The sequence below is a fragment of the Mesoplodon bidens genome (genome assembly GCF_964165515.1).
Source record: "Mesoplodon bidens genome assembly, chromosome: 9".
Classification (NCBI taxonomy): Eukaryota; Metazoa; Chordata; class Mammalia; order Artiodactyla; family Ziphiidae; genus Mesoplodon; species Mesoplodon bidens.
In genome coordinates this window covers 89875276-89897112 of record NC_138166.1, presented here as the reverse complement: position 1 = coordinate 89897112, position 21837 = coordinate 89875276, and the positions used below count along the sequence as shown (strand labels likewise).

The 21837-nt window shown below is 35.1% G+C and overlaps 1 protein-coding gene across 1 annotated transcript in view; it reads left to right on the top strand.

Annotated features, from left to right (window-relative positions):
• Positions 1–21837, top strand: part of MTPN (myotrophin) — a 59972-nt gene that overhangs the window by 14607 nt on the left and 23528 nt on the right. The window lies entirely within an intron of this gene.

The window sequence follows — 21837 nt, the reverse complement described above, 5'->3', positions numbered from 1 at the left end:
TTAATAAATCCAAATGAAGAGCAAGATACATGCTGGCTAAAATGATTAACTATGAAATTTTTTTTTTTTTAGTCTGTAAGCTTCTGGGCAAAATAATAACATTAATTTCCAAGGGGTTAAAAAAAATCATCTTACCTTTAGATTATTTTCTATGATGGTACTGGAAAACAGTGAAATAAGCAGTTCTGTCAGGAATAAAAGATATATATAAGCCCCTTCCCACTCAGCAGATTTCTACAGAGATCATGCCTAAAATTTTAGGGACTGAATTTTTCTTTCTCTTCCCTTTCTTCTCTCTTGCCCCGTCCTTTCCTCCCTTTCTCCCTCTCTCTCCTTATCATGGGATTATTTACAGATACAGCCTTTAAGAATATAAACCATTGGAACAGAGTACAAGGGATTTCCCAGGCTACATAATATTTTTAGGAATTTATTCCAATTATGGAGCCATGAATTAGTTTGTTGAAAATGAAGCTACTTTTTGATCATATTGATCTTTTTCCACATTGAGATACTGCTATAATGTTTTGGATGGATTTTCTTAATTTTGGTAGTCTTTCTTCGTATAGAAATATATATTTTGTTAAAATTGTAATTTTATACCACCAGTAAAAATTTTAATACTTCACTGTTTTCAATTAGAAAATGTCTAATTGCTTTTAAACCTTTCAAAGAAGAAAAGTGTGCTTTTAATAAGTAAATCAACTATATAAAACTAATTTAAATGCCTGAAGTAGTCATTTTGAAAGAATAAAAAAACTTGAAAGTTCCAGATAGATGTATAGATGGTATATATGGTAACATACCATAAGAGTTGGGACTTTAATTATTGCAGGCTTCCATTTTAAAACTTTTTTTGTTAGAAAGATAGATGCTTAACACTTTTATGGATTAAAAATACTTATAACGACTTACACATTTGCACTTAATATGTTTTCTGGTGCACATTTTATATCTTTGCCTTCTGTTCTGTATGATGCTGCTAATAAGTAAATTAATGAAAATGAACCTATAATTTGAATACATACTTTCAGAACCTTGAATAGTCCTAGGTTAAGAGTCCCAGAGACAGAGATACATAATTATTTGTAAAATGATGTTAAAAACACAGGACTTCGTTTTATTTTGTAGTTCTCATCCTTAAACAAGGTATATGTGTTTTGTTTGTTTTTTACTGCAAACATTTTTTTTCTTTTTGGCCAGATTCTCAGCCATCACAACCATTGAAGTGTGTCAAAATTACTACCACTCATAGTAATTTTGTCAGTGAAAATAACCCTCAGTTGGGAACATACCTGAGGTGACTGATCTGTTGGATATTAGAAAGTGATCACTTTGGTCAGGATCAGCCTAGTATGGATTTTTAACTAGTAATAAGAACCTATTGTTTAAAGCATTTAAAGTGCTTTATGAAGCTCTATCTTCATATATTACATTTATTAAAGAGATGCTCATTAAATGATTATTTGTTATGGGTATCATTATTCATTACTTTGAAATGAGTTCATATTTATAACATTGAGAGTTCGATGCATTTGGTGTGACAGAACTTTACTGTTAACTTTGTAGAAACTATGTAGACTAAGAGCAAGCTGATTTTATTTTATACTCGGACTTTCTACCTTTCTGTTGTGCCATCTATCTATATTCTGTATCATAAAGTTTCATATAATATCTGCAACTCTGGTACTGGTATTTATAACTCTGGTACTGGTTTTACCCAGTAATGTCACCAATGCAGTAATATATGATTTTTCTTGGCAAAGTAACATCCTAAGGTAAGGACTTTTAACCTTGAGTGGCAGGGGAGGGAGGAGGACAGAGGGAGGGTCGTAAGAAAGGAAGGTCCATAGCATTCATCCAGTTCCCAAAAGGATCTGTCATCATAAAAATACTAAACACCCGAGTCTTACAGTCTTTGAATTCTAAGTGGGGACAGGTAATACTTAGCTGTAACTGAATTACTGGGGACATTGACTCAATTGTATAGAATTTGTTAAATTTAATAGTTTTGCTACATTCTACAATCAGTCAGGTGTCCGGTATTAATTTATGTGCTGCACTACAAAATGGTTACACATATGCTAATTTAATCTACTCTTTGCTAAGTAGCTTTTGAGGACACTGGTTTCTTGTGGCAGTAGAGTATGTACTTACGCCTTAGAGCTCAGTTGCAGCAACGTCTACATATCTTAGAGACCAAAGGAAGATAATTATTCGTTTCTTTTCACCTGAAGGAAAGCCTAAAAAAGTAGGAAAAGCCTAAAATAGTAGTTCTCTGCAGGAGCCAGATAACCATTTCATTTAGAAATATTTTAAAGAACACTATCCCATCTGAATGTTTATTATTCAAATGAACCTCATCCTGTGTAGTAGAGGCCTATAAGAAGTACTGGATCTATAGTAACTATCTCCACCAAACTATACTTCTGAGATGCATTTTAAAAATGTTGCTATTAAGGATAGGAAATCTGAAACTATTAAAAATGTTTTTATTCCATATTAAAGCCATGTAGGAGAGTGGGGAAGGCAAAGATTGAGAAAAACTAGGGGAAATGTAGTGAAAGGAAGAGTTAGACATCTAAAAATAGAGAAATACTAAGTAAACTAGACTCTTCCAGATTTACTCTGTATTTGGATTGTGGGTGTCAGAGATAGAACACTTCCTATCATAAAGCCCCTTGAAATTTCTTTACTGGTGTACCTAACCTATTACCCTTTGTTTGCCTTAAACTTCTAGTAGCTGCACTTGCAATGAAGTAGTAACAGCAGCCTACCAGAAGAAAGTTTACTCTCTGGACCATATAAGTGATTAGACTAGTAATATCCCTAGAACACGGATAAAGCAAACCAGAGACCTAATTTTTTTTTCTTTTTTATTGAAGTATAGTTGATTTACAATGTTGTTTTAGTTTCAGGTGTACAGCAAAGTGATTCGGTTTATATATATATATATATATATATATATATATATATATATATATATATATATATATAATTTTTTTCAATTCTTTTCCATTATAGGTTATTATAAGATATTGAATATAGTTCCTTGTGCTATACAGTAAATCCTTGTTGTTTATTTTATATATGGTAGTGTGAATATGTTAATCCCATACTCCTAATTTATCCCTAACCCCCCTTCCCCTTTGGTAACCATAAGTTTGTTTTCTATGACTAGAGTCCTAATTTTTGCACTGTGCTATGAAATAACAATAATCACAATATCCCAGTGGCCACTGTTTAATGTGAGGTTGTTTACTGAGTGCTTGGTCTACATTTTTTTGTTTGTCAGAAAATTTTGTTTTAAAAAAGACCATAAAAGACTGTTTTTGCAGATGAGGTAAATGAGACTTGAAGAAATTCAAGTAACTTGCCCAGGGTAACCAAGCTAGTAAATGGCAGAGCCAGAATTTATTTCTGGATCTATTATATTCCAGAGAGCACTCTTGTTCCATTACAGGAACATAAGTATTATTATTTTTTTTAATTAAGGAGGGAGAGGAGGAATGGAGTTTGAAGTTTTGTTTGACTTAGCACAAACTATTGTCAAAAGAGAAACTTAGAACCTTAGAACAGTGACCATAGTCCAGCTCTTGCTGACCAGGTTACAGGCCATTACTTGACCTGATGAACTTTGCCTTTTTTGTTCACTTCTGTATTTCTACCACTTAGAATAATGTATAGCTCATAGTGGGAGCTCATAAATATTTGTTGAATGAATGAAGGAATGACTAAATAAATGACTAGCGAATGAAAAACTCTTTAAAGGTTCAAGGTCTTATGAAAGATCTAGAGCTGTGTATACCAGGGTAAGAGGAGTTTATGTAGAAAGAGCTTGAAGCTATTCTCTGTCCAGAAGGCAAAATCAAGATCAGATTAAGGAGTATCAGGTCAAGGTGAAAGTCATTGGTAAAATTTAGAGTCTAAATGACAGAAGAAGAAGAGCATCCAAAGTCTGAATAGGAAAGAGGGCATTAGCAGAGTCCAAGTGAACCAATTCACCTCCTTCTTGACGTTAGCAAAGTGGCAGATAGGGTGTCTGAATGGGGAGGGGCGGGGGGAGTAACATCCTTATAGGATTTAACTCTTGCCACCCAGTGCATTAGGGGGGTTCTGTGTTTCTTGATACTTTTAACTACTTCTAAGGTGTAAGTAAGACAAAGGACGAGGAGATCAAATAAAGAAGCCAGGCCGCTTTGACTTAATCATGTAAAAAAGCGGTTCAGCATTTCAAGCTTCATAATTAAATAATAATTTAAGTCCTTGTAAGACTTCTTTACCTTTGGCACAGAACGTTGCTCATTTTTTCCCCCTAATTTGTTATTCAAGAGGAAACAGTCACATTGCTACACAAGACCACCAAAGCCAGGTATTAGTTTGCCAGTTTTGTTTAAAATGAAAAGTGAATTGAGCAAGTACTTTGGCTCCTAGACTTTGATTCAAAATCTTAAGACTTTTTTTTTTTAATTAGCTTGGAGATTTTCTGCAGTTAGTGCTGAAATTGCTGTATATTGTTCTTAATTCTTTTCTTCTGTCTGAATGTTCATTTTTATAAGGATATATATATTTTGAACAGAGTCAGGTTTGGGAACAATTATTCTAAAGGAAATATTGATGGATATATATTATATATGTATGCGTATATATATATTTATAAATATATATAAATATTGGGGGTTTCTCAAGCATTAGGAACTCTAATGAACTGTTATTAACATTGATTTTTACAAAACTAGAAGGATAGATCTTTGAAATCAGATGTTCTGAGGTTAATTTTCTTAGGAAGCAAGATGGATTGAATGGTGTTTCTATTACAGACTTTTTTATGGACTTTTAAATTTGTAAAGATTGTCATTACCTTTCAGCTAATATGAAAAGTTATCACGATTAGTGTACTTAAAATTTTTGTTGTTGTTTCGAGACTTAAGCAGAATTATAAATGTTTTCAAAATCTAATGTGAAGTAAAAGAATTGTGGCAGACTTTAAAAATCCATACTTTTAATTTAACTAACCATCTCACAAAAGCTCACTTGGTTTTTCACAGTTTTGGTTCTGTCTATAAGTAATATTCTTTAATATAATTAACATTTTTACCTTATTTTCAAAATAGTCTGTAATTCTAGTATTGCGTTCCTGTTTACTCCATCAGTAATTTAGGACATTAAGTATTGGTTTGGTTGTGTGTGTGTGCTTGTGTGTTGTTTTGTGTGTTACTTTTGTTGTTTGTTCCCTTGGTTTTTTTTTGTTCTGTTTTGTGTTTGTGCTAAAGCTTTTGGTACTAATTTTTAGTTTTATTGCATTGGGATTAGAGAATGGATTCTATAAGCTCCTAAACTTGGGAATGTATTGAGGTTTTCTTCGGTCTATTATAAATGAGTTTTGTTAATATTCAGTGGAAATAGAATTGTAGTTTCCATAGAGTCGAGAGTTTGATATATATTAATTCAATCTCATTAATTATTAATCAAGCCTGGCTATATTCTTACCCGCCAAAGACTGAGATTATTATGATAGTCCCTCACTCTAATGCTGTTTTTTTAATGTATACTTCATTTTGTTGATTCTTTCTCTCTCTTTCCTCAGCAATGGTTATAGGAGATTGATAGACTTTTTTTTTTGAAGTATAGTTGCTGTACAATGTTATATAAGTTACAGATGTACAATATAGCGAGTCACAGTTTTAAAGGTTATACTCTATTTATAGTTATTATAAAATATTGGCTATATTCCGCATGTTGTACAGTTATCCTTATAGCTTATTTTATACATAATAGTTTGTACCTCTTAATTCCCTACCCCTGTATTGCCCCTCCCCCCTTCCGTCTTCCCACTGGTAACCATTAGTTTGTTCTCTATGTCTGTAAGTGTGCTTCTCTTTAGTTATATTCACTAGTTTGTTGTATTTTTTAGATTCCACATATATGTGATATCATAGAGTATTTGTCTTTTTCTGTCTGACTTATTTTACTTAGCATAATGCCCTCCAAGTATATCCATGTTGCTGCAGATGGCAAAATTTCAGTCTTTTTTATGGCTGTGTAGTATTCTATTGTGTGTGTGTGTGTGTGTGTGTGTGTGTGTGTGTATACACATACATACACACCACATCTTCTTTATCCATTCATCTGTCAATGGACATTTAGGTTGTTTACATGTCTTGGCTATTGTAAATAGTGCTGCTATGAACATTGGGGTACATGTGTCTTTTCAAATTAGTGTACTTGGGTTTTTTTGGATATATACCCGGGAATGGAATTGCTGGGTCATATGGTAGTTCTGTTTTTATTGAGAAACCTCCATACTGTTTTGCATGGTGGCTACACCAGTTTACATTCCCACCAACAGTGTACGAGGGTTCCCTTTTTTCCACATCCTCACCAGCATTTGTTATTTACATTCTTTTTGATGATAGCCATTCTGACAGGTGTGAGGTGCTCTCATAGTGGTTTTGATTTGCATCTCCCTAATGATTAGTGATGTTTAGCACCTTTTCATGTGCCTGTTGGCCGTCTGCATTTCCTCTTCGGAAAAATGTCTGTTCGGTTCTTCTGCCCCTTTTTTAATTGGGTTGGGGTTTTTCTTTGTTTTGTTTTTTTTTAATGTTGAGTTGTGTACAACACTATTTTTGTCAGTCGTTTTCTTGATATTCTTCAGATAAAATTCATGACTAACGTCTACATTTTAAAAAATGTAAAATGAACATCTTTTTCCCCTTTAATTTTCTTTGCCTTTAATTCTACTTTGTCATATATTAATATTACTCTTCTTAGGGTTTTTGTTGTTGTTGTTGTTTTTTGCGGTATGCGGGCCTCACTGTTGTGGCCTCTCCCGTTGCGGAGCACAGGCTCAGCGGCCATGGCTCACAGGCCCAGCCGCTCTGCGGCATGTGGGATATTCCCGGACCGGGGCACAAACCCGTGTCCCCTGCACTGGCCGGCTGACTCTCAACCACTGCGCCACCAGGGAAGCCCCTCTTCTTAGTTTTTTAGATATATGTGCCTGATATATTTTTGCCCATTCTTTTATATTTTTCACATTTTCTCATATTACTTTGTTTCTTAGGTGTGTTGCTCAATAACAGCTTCTAGTTGGATTTTTGTTTGCTTTTCTTTTTGTTGTCATTTTAACAAAATTCAAGGTTCATTCTTTATCTTTGATAGATAAACCTATTCACATTTATTGATATAACTGATCAATTTAAACTTTCTGCTTTTTAGACTTTGAATTCACTGTGTTTAAACTTGCTTTCATTTTGCATTTTTTAGCTGTCGGAATTTATTTTCTTCTTTTTCTTCCAAAAAGTTACTAGAACTTAAATTTATCGGAAAAAAAAAATGTTTAGGTCTAGATTTTGCTAAGCGGTAGCCTTTGATTTTAGTTTTTCAAAACAATAATATCTATCTTGCTTTAATCTATTAAAAAAGTAATGCATGTTCATTTTTAAAAAATGTAATACTACTAAAATAAGAAAGTATGAATATCCTCATAACCCTCTTCTCTAAAGGTAACTACTGATAAATTTGTTGTATGTATTCTCTGAAATTTTATGATTATGTGTAAGCATATTTTTCTAAGTTTTGAAATAAACAGGATTGTACCTGCTTTACTGACTCAATAGCATGGTCATCTCGCATTTCAACAATACAGAACTTGTATGAGTTACCTTCTCTGTGCCTTAGTTTCCTTGTACAAGAACAGTAGTACTAGCTTCCTAAGGCTTTTGTGATAATTAAGTGAATTAATACCTGAAAAGTACTTGTAACAGTGCCTGGCACATGATAAGCATTCAAGGAGTATAAGCCACTCTTCATTTTCATTTTGAATAATTCCACATAGTATTTCATGGAGGTTATGCCATCATTTATTTAAAAGCCTCCCATGTACAGCATTTAGTTGTCAGTGTGTCACTTAATAAGACCTTGTGTCTGACAATCTAGTAGGCTTTTTATTTCCTCACCTACTTTCTACTCTATATGTGTGATTGTTTATACTTGTTAAATTGTATATCTACTCTCTCAAGACTTATTTTTTAATCATATATGCTTAAGTAAAGGCTCATTTAATTTTACTTTTCATTATTAATTCTTTTATGCCAGAACTCCCCATTCTTGTGTTCTAATTTTGAATTCCTCTCTTTTGTTTCACTGGAGCAGCAGTTCTCAAAGTACTGTAGATCTCCAGGGGCCCCAGAGACCTTTTCAAGAGATCCATGAGGTCAAAACTCTTTTCATAATACTATTAAGACTTTATTTTCTCTTTTGATTGTGATCATAATTTTACTGATGGTGCAAAAGCAAAAGCGAGTAAAACTGCTGTGTGAATCAAAGCAGTGGCACCAAACTGTGTAACTGCTAGTCTTTGTGAACTTTACCTACACACATGTGTAGTTAAAAAATATCCCCTTGATGAAGATTAATAATAATTCACTTCTACTAAATCTTGATTGTGGAGTACATTTCTTTAGTATTCTGTGTGAAGAAATGGAAAGTGTTCATAAAGTACTTCTACATTCGTTGGGGTTGCAGCTTGCTTGCACTAGCTGCTTTTTTTATGAAACACCGTTAAAAAAAATCAACTGACAAATTATAAATTCAGTTATTCAGACTTGGGTATTTGGCAGATATTGTCCTGAAAATGAATTTAGTGAGACTGTCAGTTCAAGGAAAACAGCTGATAATTTTTATTGCCAAAGACAAAATTCAAGCTTTAAGAGAAAATTCAAATTTGGAACATTTATATCTGCCATTTTGAGTTTGACAGCTTCCCAGTATTTAAAGGCTTTTCCAGTGAGATCTGAAATGATATCATTGAATGTGATGTTTTGATATTGTATAAAGAAATTTGTCAACATTTGGAAGATCTGCATAGCTCAGTAAACCAATATATTCTAAATTACCAAGGCATGAGATTACAGAATCATGCTGCATGGATAAAAGAGCTATTCAAAGTGTAAGTAGATGGATGGATTTTAATGTAACAGAGTATGTTACATTAAATACATTTAATGTATTTATGAGTATGAATAAATACATTAAATAAATAAATACAGAATATGTTACATTTTAATGTAACAGAGTATGAAGTTTGTTGATACAATTTCAGATTCCACATTGTAAATAACCTTTAACAAACTGCCACTTGTTGAGTTTTTAATACAGTGTCAAAGAATATCCATAACTGACCTAAAAGACTTAAAAAATTTTTTATTTTTTTTTTTTGCCATACGCGGGCCTCTCACTGTTGTGGCCTCTCCCGTCGCGGAGCACAGGCTCCGGACACGCAGGCCCAGCGGCCATGGCTTACGGGCCCAGCCGCTCCGCGGCACGTGGGATCTTCCCGGACCGGGGCACGAACCCGTGTCCCCTGCATCAGCAGGTGGACTCCCAACCACTGCACCACCAGGGAAGCCCCAGACTTAAAAATTTTTTTGACCTGTTCAACTACGTATCTGTGGGAAGCCAAATTTTCTTCATATATTTCAGCCAAAACAGTATGTCAAAACAAATTGAATGTGGAAGCAGATATGAGAATTCAGTTGTCTTCTATTGAAGCAAACATTTTAAAAATTTACAAAAAAAATTGGGTCGGTCAAAAAATTCATTCAGTTTTAAGTAAAAATAAAAAACATATTTTTCATTTTCTCAAAGAACTTTATTGAACAATGTGTTCGCTAACCAAACGAACTTTTTGGCCAACCCAATATAATACAGTGCCATCCCCCTCAATTTTGGGGTGGGGGGAGTATAGTTATTTTTTATTAAAATTTCATTTGTTAACATGTAATGTCTTTTGTTATTTCTAAACGAATTGATAAACACTTAAAAGGCTTTCTAATTTCAAATTGGATCAATACTTATAGATATAACACATATTTTAAAAAAAAAGAAAACCCTGGGATCCTGAGACTAAAATGTTGGAGAATTACTGCACTAGAAGTCTAAGGTTTGCCTCACGTTTGCCTCCCTCTCTCAAGGGAGCACGGGTGACATACCTGCTGATTTGCTGATACCCAAGACTGCCTTTACACATGAATATTGATTTGCATAATTTATTCTTTCCAAACTGCAAATCAGAAATTCTCAACCTTCTGCCTACGTCCAACACCTCACACATTTCCCATTAGTATAAGTGTCAGTAACTCTCCTCGGGATTATACCTGATACCCAAGCCTCCTCCAGATATCATTATTGTAGATAGTTTCTCCCTCCTCTTTAGAATTCAGTGTTGTAGGGAGGTCAAAAATAAGAGATCAGGCTTATTTAATTTCCTTTCCTGTTAATGTATTTTTTACTTTTTATTTTTATTTTATTCTTATAAAACAGAAATTGTAAAGCTATATTAATGGAGGGGATCTATTCAATTTTGTCTGTAATCTAATGAGCTTTTATGATCTGTAGGCTCAGGTCTTTCTTGAGCTCAAAAAAAATTTACTTTTATAACTAGTTCGGTTCCCTTTGTTCTGGTTCTATATTATTTATAGGTTTGAACTTTAGTTATACCAATCATTTTCTTTTTAAAATTTCTTTTTCTTTGTTTATCAGCTCCGTATTATGGGAAATTTTCTTAAGCTTGTTCTCAATTCTTTATTTAATTAAATTTTCTTAATTTGAGTAGTGCTGCCCAACTCTACTGACTTTGGTGCAGATTTTAATTTTGCAATTGCAATTTCAGTTTCCTTACTATATTTTACTTTCTCAGCCAGCTTCCTTTTCCTATCAGCTGGCATCTCAGTTGTTCACTTTGTATGTTTGCCTGTTTTCTTCTTAAAATACCTTTTTCATAGAAACCATGTCTTTTGGATTCCATTTTGGTAACTCTGTAAGTGCTTTCTAAAATTGTTTCTTGAGTTTTCAGTATGATATTCCTTTTCTTTTGCTATATGATTAGTTTTCTTACATCCCCATATTGTTTTTCTTCTGATACTTACTTTTTTTTTTGGCCACGCCATGCAGCGTGTGGAATCGTAGTTCCTCGACCAGGGATTGAACCCTTCCCCCCACCGCAGTGGAAGTGCAGAGTATTAACCACTGGACTGCCAGGGAAGTCCCAGTTACCTATTAAAGAGGGAAAGCTATCCAGATTCAGGGTTGTGAACAGATAGGATGTGAGGATTGCTTCTGACCATGCTTATCACCTGCGTATGTGCTAGAAGAATTCTAGTTTGGGGTGCCTTTGTTGGCCTGATGTGAGATCTTTTATACTCTGTATTGCCTGCTTCTAATACACTATGTAAAAAATTCTGTCTTAAGGCAGGAATGTGCCTGTGTCTCTCTGACTCTCTCTCTGCTTAAGATGATCCTTTGTGGGTGGAGAAATAGTGGGTCACTTTTTTTCCCTCAGACAGGAGCAGACCCTGCAGCTAAGAATGAATATGCAAGTAGTTGACCAATACGCTTGGTTTCCTGAGCTTTTTAGGGTAGTCTTTTTCTGTCTGTTTTCACAGAAGTTAGGACAGGCATATCAGGGAATGTTTCCCTGAGAATATATTACTTATACTAGAGTTCAGTTTGCTTTCCTTTTAAGTCTGTGAACATAAAATTCAGATGATGTCAGAACTTCCAAACATTTAGTATTAGCATTAGGGCTTAATGTGTTCCTATTGGGTTTAACTTATTTAATATTTCATTATATAAAAATCATATAAAATTACATTTAAAGTATGAAAATTCTATTTAATTTTTGAACTAAAGTTAGTTGATGGCACACTCACCCAAATTTCCTAAGAATAATATCAACAGGTCCTACTTTCCATGAATTTCACCATTTTATGTTCTCCACATTCAGCATAATTTAATTCTGTACTTCACATTTTAGCATCTTGATCCAGTCATTTACTAGTTTCCATTGCAAAGCCAGGCATAGGCAATGACTGTCAGTGTTTTTACAAAGCTTATAATCAACCCGTAACCCCTTTCCCCACTCACCAAGGCAAAGTAGTAAGACTTTATTTTCTATTTTGTGACCTGATTTCAGACATGTTAAAAATACAGGAAAATGTGTGCTTTGGAATTGATGAAATATGATATTGTTATGTTCTGTAAAATAAGAACTTTAATATTATAGGGTATTTGGTATTAACCTACATGTCCAGAATTAGGAGAATATTTAAGTAAACTGGCACATCTATTTGACAGAATATTATGTGGCTTTCAAGAATGATAGCAAGATATTTCATATATTAAATAATAAATAGTGTGATTATAACTTTTTCAAGCAACTACTTTCATAGAAAAAAATTGAACAGAAGTACAGCAAGGTAGTAATAATGGTCATATTTTGGATTGCAGGATTCACTAGAAGAAACATCTCTTATTTTTCAAATTTTATTTATTGATCATGTTACTTTTTAAGTGTGTGTGTATGTTAGCAGTAGGGTTGTTTGTAACACTTACAAAGAGATCACCTAGACCTAAGTCCTGCCATACTAATTTCCATTTTTGCAGTTCCTAGACTGTTAGATAAAGGAACTCTCAAGCATTTCATTGAAATTTGGATGTTTTAATGGTATGCTTGGGGGCATATGGGAAAGGATAGTTAGATGAGAGTGTGATGAACTAGATTTAAGACTGTTTGAACAGTAGTACCCAAATACACTACCTTTTTATGTAGCAAACTGAAGGAAGTTTCCTGACACTGGTGGGGCTCATTCCCTAGTCTTTTCTTATTTAATTTTCATGTCTTTGGGTGACCATAGTGAAGATAGGTGAGATGCAGCTGGAGGGAAGGGCAGATGAGGACTAACAAATTCCTTTTAATAAGACTCTAGAAAGAATTTGGCAGCCTGGAAAAATAAGATGACCTTTTTTTTTTTTTTTTTGCGGTACGCGGGCCTCTCACTGTTGTGGCCTCTCCCGTTGCGGAGCACAGGCTCCGGACGCGCAGGCTCAGCAGCCACGGCTTACGGGCCCAGCCGCTCCGCGGCACGTGGGATCTTCCCGGGCCGGGGCACGAACCCGTGTCCCCTGCATCGGCAGGCAGACTCTCAACCACTGCGCCACCAGGGAAGCCCAAGATGACCATTTTAAGATACAATTTAGTAGCAGTTAATGTAATGGCCCTCCATGTATACTCAAAAAGTCAGTAATCCAAGTTCAGGATAACAGCAAGTCATATGGAAAAGATTTCATTTTAGTTACTATGTCATCTGACTGCTAAACAATTAATAATCTAACATGAAAATAGGAACTCCTTGTTCCATGTGTCCCCAGAGGATAGGATCAGAACCTGTAAACAGTGAATTTTCCAGCATTTAAATAAGGAATAGACTGATTTGTAAGGTCTTGAATTGCCTTTCATTAGAGAGATTCAGTTATGTGTTGGGCATACACAGGCAGGGATTCAAATGCAGTATGGGTGCTTGAATTAGATGACAGGATCCTTTCCAGCAATGAGATTATGTGGCTTTCAGACACTCTTAACAATGTTCTTTAAATACCTCTTCATATTTGTTTTGTATACCTATATATTTTGGTATACAGCAGGTTACATAGTATGACAAAGATGGTATAAATGATTACACTAATTCTTTAAATTGGACTTTTATGCACAAGTCACCCACAGACACTGTAGACAATATATATAAATAAGGCATTGTCCTTTCTTTAATGGAGTTATATCATTGAAATACCTAATTAAATAAATGTAAATGTAGTAAGAGACATATAAATAAGAACTATGAGGATTAAAAGGAGGGAATTATATATCAAGAGTATAGTGGGCAGGGGGCAGGGAGAGTATCAGGTGAAAGTTTTAGAGAGAAAGTCGATCTTGAAGGGTAAGTGGAATTTCAGTACACCAAGACATGAGTGGAAGTGGGGTGACCATGCCAAAGAAAAGCGACATCATGAAGTTTTCCAGATGTGGGAAAGCACTGGTGTGTTGGGAGCGCAGTGTTTCAGAATAAAAAAGCCAGAGTAGTAAGTTGGTGTTGAATTGAAGATGAGTATCATGGTGAGGATTTTCTATTTAACAAAAGGGAGCAGTTGAAATTTTTTTGCATGAGGAAGAGGTGTGATCAGTGTTACTCTTTAGGAACTTTAATTTACTTGATGTACATTTGTTGAATTGTCGAAGGTGGAAAAATTGAGTGGAAAACTATTCAAATGAGAACTATTGAGGCCTCTAATAATAATAATATTGGTTGACATTTATTGAGTGCTTACTGTACAGGTACATTATGTTATTTCATTGAAACCTCAAAACAGCACTGTATAGTAGATGCTTTCCAAATGAGCACCTCTTGGATTTCCAGTTGGCCTATGAGAATCCCATACACCATAATATTTCAATTAATTTCTCCAGGCACCATTCTCGCATATGCATACCTCCACACTCTCCAAATCAGTAGACACCCTGTTGAATACTGTTATTTATTAATTTAGCATTTTATACTATGCTATTATAATCAGCAATCAAAACAAATTTTTATTGAGGTTTAAAAATAACCATATTTGGAATTATGGTAGAAATGAAAAAGTGTAAGATGTAGTTTCTGACCCCTAAGGACGTTTAAAATCTAATTAACAACACAAGATATAAATACATGAAAAACGAAATGGCAGTAAAAGATGAATTGCCCACACACTAAGTTATTGAACATTCTGTTCATTAAGGCTCTTCTGTATTTTGTAGTACTCAACTAAATGGCATTCATTTATTCGCATGCTAGCTTCCCAAGAAGGCAGCAAATTCTTTGAGTCAGAGCTGGGCCTTTCTATTTTATCCCAAGCAAGTAGCAAAGTGCCTAACTTACGGTAGGCTCAGTAAGTATTTGTTGAATTAAATTAATTGTAAATAGTGTCTCTTTTTCAAATACCGTATTTCATCTTTTTTAGATCCATGCCTACTTTTGTTAGTAAAACAACTCAAAGTAATAATAGATTTGAAAGAAAAAATTTTTTAACTTTGAAATATATGTATATATTTTTTACATTGTTCATGTTGTTGTATTAAATCTTCTTGCTTGATCCAACTTTTGTGGAAAGTTAAATGTACCTACTGTAGCAGCCATTTTCAGCATCCAGTCTCTTGAACTACTTTGTTTTCATGGCCAGAAGTACAGAAACACCTATTTCTCTGGTCTAGAATATAAGAGGGGGCAGGGGGGAACAATTGGTCCCAGATGCATTTAACCGTAAAAGTAAGCTAACTGTAAAAAACTTTAGAGGTCATCTCCTCCAGCCACAGATTTTTCAGTGAGGAAACTAAGGTCTTCCAAGCTTCTTCCTTCCCCATTGTGGGCAGTAGCAGAGGTAACTTAGAGCCGAGGGCTTCTGTCTGGTGTTCTTTCCACCGTTTAATACTACTTCTCTTCATAAAGTAGAAAACTAGGCAGTGAACGTTAGAGGAAGGGGCTCCTAACCTCTCAGGGGTCATGGCCCCCTTTGAGAATCTGATGAAAAGTGGCATGGACTCTTTACCTAGAAAATTTTAGGCACACACAAAGAATTAGTAAGCTTTTTGAAAGTCTGTTCACTGATTGCCTGGTGGTCTGTAGATCTCAAGAGGAAAGGTACACAAATTAGCATACTATATTCATGGCATCAGAAATAGATGAGACTGAATTAAATTGTACTGTGCTCTTCAATAGTCAGCTTATGGTCTTCCAAGGAGTTACTCTAAGCCATAGAGTACACATGGCCCAATTCCTGAAGCATCCTTGGGCAAAACCCATAGCAGTAACTATGGGTTTTGAGCTGTGGCTTTTATATTAAAACAAACAAAACATACATATGTATATATGATACATGCATATTTGTGCAGATATATTTGAATGAATTTTTAATTTGTTTAGGATTCTACTTTCAGACTCAGAGAAGCATATATTTTCTATCCTTTGCTATTTGGAGTACTTCAGTGAAAAAGTTTGAGAAGTACTGGGTAGAGAGTTAGGGTAGGTTATTTTATATTTTTGTGAGTGTATTAGATAGATAGATAGATAACAGATAGGAATTCATACATATTTTGTCAGATTAGTTAATAGTGAAGAGTAAAGTTCTTGTGGGCAGAGACCCACAATTCCACTTTCTTGTACCCTTAGCATGCCTAGCACAAGGCTAGGAACATGGTTTCTCAGTAAATGCTAGTTGATTTATTGATATTAAAGATAGAACTAGATCACTGTACCAATACATTTCTAGTCAGACAAGAGAATTTATCAGTATAGCTGAGGCTTATGGTTATTTAGAGCACTGGTACTTGAGAAGTAAAAAAACATGACCAGCTTTCTCCAATGCCAATAATGTCATTATTGAGGCACATCAAGAATCAACACATCCTAAAGCATTCATTCATTCATGGCCACCGTAGTGGTTCTGGATAGAGTATATTAATTTACACTACTCACCAGAAAATATCATGAAACAGTATTATTTCATATCTCCAATATTACATATATATACATATATAACATATCTGGAATATATCATATTTAGAAAAAAATAAAAATAGCGTCAAAACAACTTTCTTGGTACAAGAAAAATATGGTAAAAAGTACAATTTTAATGTAATAAAAATCTTTTGCGTATTTAACAACCAGCAGGCTTCATATTGCAATGACAGGAAGGAGATTAAAATGAAACTGGTTAAATTATTCTTGCTAAAAAGGGAAAGGTGAAGCTAGACAAGCCTGGATGTGATGACAAGTTAGATTTGTCAGCCTGCTTTACTTGAACTGTATATGGCAAATAGAAGCTGTGTGCAGAGTTATTTGTCACCTCCCTGGTTATTTACACCCATATCATGGTGAGAATTTATTCCTGCCCAACTCTGTGACACGTGATATTACTGCATGATGATGTCTTTAAAAACACATAAACTTTGTCACTAAGGAAATCCCCCCAAATTCTGTAATCAAGGTATTCCTATAAAGATACTATTACAAGACTATAAGGCTAACCAATTTTTAGCAACTGTTTGAATTATAAATATATGATGATAATCTGAATTCATAACCAGGATTTCAAAATTTTGTTTTAAACATCTAGTAGAAGTGGACAAGTCAGAAGAGGAAACAACGAAGGAATAGTCAGAGAGCAGGAGGAAAACTACAATAATGTGGTGTCCCTGAAGTCAAGGGAAGAGAGAGTGTTTAAAAAGGAAGGAGTGAATAACTTTGTCACTGTTGGGAGGTCAGTTAAGGTGAGGACTAAGAGATAACCTTTGCATTTCGCAACGTGGAGGTCTTTGACCTCAGCAAAAATGGCTATGGTATAGTATTGAGGGTGGAAGCCAGATTAGAACAAGAAGTGAGAAACTGGAGATAGCAAATATAGACAATGCTTTTGGCAAGTTCAGCCATGAAAGGGAGGAAAGAGAATAGTAACTAAAAGGTGAATATCAGGTCTAAGGATAGTTTTTTGTGTTGCTGTTTGCGCTTTTAGCCGAAGAGTTGCGAATGGCATATTCTGATGAGAAGGAGCCAGTACAGCAGGAGAGGCTGAAAACACAGGCAAGAAAAGGGATAAATAAAGAAGTAAGTTTAAGAAAACAAGAAAGGGTGATATCCAAAACTTAGGTGAAGGATTGGCTTTAGATAGGAAAGGATTTGTCAGTTGCAGGAAGGCGTGGTAGAGAGAAGCTCGGGAGGAAGTTAATGTCTGAAGACAGTTTTCTGTTAGAAGAAGGATATGAGGTTATCTGCTGAGAATAAAAAGGAAGCAGGAGGCTTATAAAAAATGAAAGAGATTTAAAATAGCCGCTGTGGAAGGTAAGAAAAGCAAGATAAAAAGCAACATGGTAAGATTGTCATGTAATGCTAAGGGACCTGTTGAAATTGTGCATCTCTCTCTTCTATCTGCAGAATCTGGGAGACAAAATTAGGGTTAAATTTTTCTCTGTAGCTGGTAATGTTTCATGAAGTTAGAATGAAGATTACAGAATAGGTGTCTAACATCCTCTCTTCTGATGTAACTCACTAATGCCAAGGGTGAGGAGAAAGGAACTAGATAGAGCACTACCTTCCTTCCCTATTTCACCACCACTACTGAAGTAACCACCCATCCAGACTGCTGGAAAGCTGGTGAAATTGTCATTCAAACCCCTACATCAGTAAATATACCACTGATCTCAAGTAACTGCTGCTGTTACTGGATAGCTAATGTATTATCAGTATTTGCTTGAAATAGAAGATGACTTACTTCCAAGTCTGTTGCTTGAGCAATTTCACCATTTGTTCAGTCTAAAAGCTTCTATTATGTAAAATTTAGTATGTGTCAGAAAGTATACTAGGCACTGGAGCTGCCAAAGTAAATAATAGTGACATGATACCTGACCTGTGTTCACAGAGGATTCAGACAGAGGCAGGTTAAGTAGAATGTGACAGGGAAATACAAGGTGCTTTGGGCACCCCTGTGAAGGTGGTATGGCTCAAAGTTGCAGTAGTTAAAAGATGACTTTCCAGAGGAAGTTTGATTAAAGCTTGATTCTAAAGAATTAGTAGGAATTAACTGAACAGAGGACAGTGGGGAGGAATGCTGTGAGAATTAAAGCTGGAAAGGTAATCACTGGATATAGGTCACTCCAAGTCTTGTAAACCGTGTTTAGTTGTTCAGACCTATTCTCTAGGAGCAATGGGTGGTCATCAGAGTACTTTTAAAAGGGGAATAATGTGACCACATTTTGTGTTTAGCAAGATCCCTGTAGCTGCAGAGTAAAGGATGGGGTAGGCATAATGGGGCTGGAAGTTGGGGGTGCCGAGTAAGAGGTTTTTTCCAGCAATCCAGACAATTGTTTTGATCTCTAAAGCCCACCCAGCTAGTAGTATCGATCCACTCTTATCCCACTTTAAAACTTCTTGTTCCATGTAGTTTGTTGGCTACAGAGGTCAAGAGCTTTTCATTCAGCACTAACAATGAAGGAACTTGACCTCAAATAGCTTTTGCTCTTTAAAGTCTCCCATGAAGGTACTGTTAGTCATTCCTACACCTATTCTACTTCAAATATTGATTTGTTAGCATCTCATTTTACAAGAATTAGAGCCACAGAGATTTGATTTAGTAAAATCTGTGTTACTGAGGTGTAATTGAAATGCAAGAAACTGCAGATATTTAAAGAGTGCAATTTGATAAGTTTTGACACATATACAATCATGAAACCATCACCGTAGTCCAGATAATGACTGGTAGATTTCATTACCCTCAAGTGCCCCTTTGTAGTCCCTCCCTTCTGTTACCCTCAAATAAGCAACCACTAATCTGCTTTCTATCAGTATATATGTTTGAATATTTTATAATTTTATGCCAATACCATGCTTTCTTGATTACTGCAGTTTTTAATAATTCTTGAAATCAGGTAGTGTTGGCCCTCCAAATTGTTCTTTCTTTTCAAAGTTGTTTGGGCTGTTATAGATTGTATTTCCATATGAAATTTAGGGTCAGTTTGTCAATTTCTTTTTAAATTTTTTATTTTATTTATTATTTTTGGCTGTGTTGGGTCTTTGTTGCTGTGCACAGGCTTTCTCTAGTTGCGGAGAGCGGGGCTACTCTTTGTTGCAGTGCGCGGGCTTCTCACTGCCATGGCTTCTCTTGTTGCAGAGCACGGGCTCTAGGCGCGCGGGCTCAGTAGTTGTGGCTCGCAGGCTCTAGAGCGCAAGCTCAGTAGTTGTGGCACATGGGCTTAGTTGCTCCACGGCATGTGGGATCTTCCTGGACCAGGGCTCGAACCTTGTCCCCTGCATTGGCAGGTGGATTCTTAACCCCTGCGCCACCGGGGAAGTCCTGTCAATTTCTTTTTAAAAAGCCTGCTAAGGTTTTAACTGGTATTGCATTGAATCTATACATCAATCTGTGGAAAATTGACATCTTTACAGTATTGAGTCTCCCAATCCATGAACATGCTGTGTATCTCTCCATTTATTTATTTAGATCCTCTGATTTCTCTCAACAGTGTTTGGTAGTTTTCAGTATATAGATATTGTACATTTTTTGTTAGACTTACTAAGTATTTCATAAATTTGTATGCTATTGTAAATAATATTGGTTTTAGTTTTGATTTGCAATTATTAATTGCTAGTGCTATATAAAAATGCAGTTGATTTGGTATATTGATCTTTTGTCCTTCGGCATTGCTAAAATTACTTATTAGTTCTAGTAGCTCTTTGGTAAATTCCATTGGACTTTCTACAGAGACAATCACACCATCTGCAAATAAAGACAGTTATACTGCTTCCTTTTCAAAAGAGATGGGGTTTGTTTGTTTGTTCCCTAGTTGCACTGGTTAGAAGCTCCAGCACAGTGTGGAATAGAAGGTAGAAACTGACATCTTGTCTTGTTCCTGATCTTAGGAGAAAAGCATTCTATCTGTCACAAATTAAGTATGATGTTAATTGTACTTTTTTTGTAGAAGCCCCTTATTAGGCCAGGGAAGTGTCCTCCTTTTCCTAGTTTACTGAGTTTTTATCAGTAAAGGATGTTGGATTTTGTCAGATACTTTTTGAGATGATTATATGATTTTTCTTTGTTTAGATGTTAAAATAGTGAATTATGTTGACTGACTTTTTCAAATATTCAACCAACCTTGTATTCCTGGGGTCAACACTACTTGGTCATGGTTTATTATACTTTCTATATATTGTTGGATTCAGTTTGCTCAAATTTTGTTTAGAATTTGTGTTCGTGAGGGACATTAGCCTGTGGTGTTCTTTTCTTGTAAGTCTTTGTCTCGTTTTAGAATCAGAGTAATGCTCACCCCATAGAATGAGTTTGGGTGCTTTCTATTTTCTGGAAGAGTATGTAGAATTGGTATTACTCTTTTTTCCTTAAATGTTTGGTAAAAATTTACCAGTGTAGCCATCTGGGGCATGGGAGTTTCTTTGTGGGAAGATAGTCTGTAAAGTCTGATATTAGCACTTTCTGTCTTCATTTTTTTTTTTCCCGATCATTCTGGCTAGAGATTTATCAGTTGTATTGATCTCAGAGAATCAGCTTTTGATTTCTATTATTGTCCTGTTTTCATTTCATTGATTTCTGCTTATTTTGAATTTTTTAATAGACTATTTTTTAGAGCATTTTTTAGGTTCACAGCAAAACTGAACAAGGTACAGAGATTTCCATATGTCATTTCTCCCCCTAGTTTCTTAAGGTAGAAGTACAAAGATGGCTGATTTGAGGCCTTTCTACTTTTCCAGTACAGGCATTTAGTACTATAAATTTCTCAGTAAGTACTGCTTTTGCAAAGGCCTGCAGAAGAAAATCCTTTCTTTCCTGTCATTCACACAAAGCCTTTCCGGTATTGTCATTTTTGTCTGCTAAAACAAGAATTGTAAGGCAGCGTCTGCAGGGATAAAGGAGAAAGTTTAAACTCACAACAGTTCCTCTTCATATGCATTTTGCATGCTTGTACTAAGTAAGGAAGAAAGATATTGCATATTTTGACTCAGGAAAATATCTTTTTGACAGAGCTATCTTATTGAATACTTACTGCAGTTATTTCTTTACTTTGTTTCACTGAAAAGACCTATCCAGTTAATCCTCTCCAGTTAATGTAAATAATGGAAAGGAAGTAATAATGAAAGGAAAACGAGTTTCATCCAAATCATTTGAAGGAGTATCTCTGCCTCAAAGCCTCACATTTCTGCAGTTGTGAATAAAGACTAAGGTGGTACACCAAGTCGCCCTTACGTTTAAATTTGTTTCTGAATATAAAGTATATTATAATAAATCATATCTTTGTATTTCAACCATTATGCAGAAACCTGCATTAACCTAATTTTGGATAATCTTTTAGAACCAATATAAACCAACATTAGGAATCCACAGCAATAATACTTAACCTCTATTAAACATATTACCCTGTGAGGTAGTGTGTTAGATACTTTACATGGATTATCTCATTTG